Here is a 2,183-nt window from a genome sequence, read left to right on the forward strand (position 1 = left end):
ACAGACCAGAGCGGAGTTTAGGGCTGTTGTACATAGGGTCGCTATGAGTCGCAGGCGACTCGATGGCACATAACAACAACAACAACAATATACTTCTGCATTGAAATAAAAATGACAACAACAAAAATCCATGGTTATGTGAGACAAAGCTTTACTATCTTTGCCTGTAAGGTGCACTTTGGTTGTACTTAATTCACAACACTTTTCACCTTTTGGCACTCCATACCATACTCAATACTCTTCACCAGTACCACCACAATTCAAAAGCATCCATTTATTTTTTTTCCCCTTTTGATTTTTTTTTTACTCAAATCATTACTTTATTGAGGGCTTCACTAAAACTTACCAGAGTTTTTTTTTGGAGGGAGGGGTTTAACCTCCCCCCTCTAGTGAGTTTTCTAAGACTGTAAATCCTGTCTTTCTCCCTTGGAGAAGCTGGTGGATTTGAACTGTCTGCTTTTGAGTTGGCATCACAACTTTCTACCACTATGCCACCTTCATTCCCCTTTTTAATCCCATAGGCTTCTAGAAAAATCAGCAGATTTTCATTTGGATAATAAAGAGGTCCATAGATTTATTGAGTATATAAAGACACTTGACTCTATGAATCATAATAAATTGCAGATAACATTGTGAAGATTGAGAATTCCAGGGCACTTAATTCCAGTGGTTATGTGGAACCTTTATGTAGAACAAGTAGAAGTATTTCAAACAGAACAAGAGGATATTGCATGGTGTTAGAAAAGGAAAATTACTAGCTTACTTGTATCCCTTCACTATAGGTATTCATTTTGTGATCTCTGATGGCATATTGTGTAATGAGTCTGACTGCTCACCAAATGTCAATGGTTTAAATCCAGTACATGTTCTGGTAGTTAAAGACAGTCTTCTCCTGTAATGATTTACAGATTTAGAAACCTGCTGAAAAATTGCTGTGAGTCAGAACTGATAACCAACTATTGTTGTAGGTTCATATGTTACAACCAAGAGAGACTAAAACAGATGAATGGGACCTTCTAAGAATCAAATCCCTATGTACATCAAAAAACTCCAACAGGGTGAAAAAGAAACCCACAAACTGGAAAAAATATTTAGCAATTACATATTTGATAAAAGACTTATATCTAAAATTTATCAAATATTTCAGCACCTCAACAAGAAAAAGGTAAAAACCCAGTCAAAAAATGGGCACAGGATATGAATAGACACTTCACCAAAGAAGAAATTCAGAAGGAAAGCAAGCACATGAAGAAATGTTTAAAATACCTAGCTATTAGAGAGACGCAAATCTCAACAACTATGTCACCTCATTCCAGCAATAATAGCAAAGTTCAACAGGACAGCAAACAACAAATTCAGATGACGTTGTGGAGAGATTGAAACTCCTATTCAATGCTGGTGGGAATGTAATAGGAAGGCAGTCTGGTTCTTTCTCAAAATGTTGGAAATAAAAATACCATTTGACCCAGCAATTCCGTTACTGGCAATATACCCTAAAAATTAAGAGTCCAGAACGAAGCCTGCATAATGGAGTGGACTTGTGGAAAGGGATTGTATAACAGTGAAAGATTTTTTTTTTCTTTTACTTTTCAAAGAGAAGAACAAACTGGAGGGAGGAGGGGGCAGGGAGAAAAGTAAAACAATGAATGAATCGAAATCCAAAATCCTTGTAAATTTTCATTAAAATTAGTAATAATAAAAAATTTTAAAAAAGAAAAAATAAACCAGAGCCTTGACTCAAATAGATGTGTGCACACCCATGTTTATTGCTACGTTATTCACAATATCAAAGAGATAGAAGCAACTCTAGTGTCCATCAACAAATGAATGTTACATTCACACAATGGAATATTATACAGCATTGGAAAACAAGTGAACTCATAAAACATTGCACAACATCGGGAGCCTGGAGGATATTATACTGAGTGAAATATCTCAGTCACAAAAGGACAAACACAAAGGTATAAAACCACTGTTACAAAATAGGACAGAAGAAGGAGGTTGAGGAGAGAATGGGAAAAGATTGGATAGATAATGAGCAATAGAACAGGTGAGGGGAAGAACTGTCTGAAAGGAATATATGTTTAGGAATTATATGTATGAAAACAATTTGGAACAATAAGTGCATTGTAGGATGGGAGGGAGGGAGAAAATATTTCACAATGAAAAAAATAATTTTTTTT

This window comes from Elephantulus edwardii, unplaced genomic scaffold (assembly GCF_000299155.1).
Source record: "Elephantulus edwardii isolate Elephantulus edwardi_28Jun2011 unplaced genomic scaffold, EleEdw1.0 scaffold00008, whole genome shotgun sequence".
NCBI lineage: Eukaryota > Metazoa > Chordata > Mammalia > Macroscelidea > Macroscelididae > Elephantulus > Elephantulus edwardii.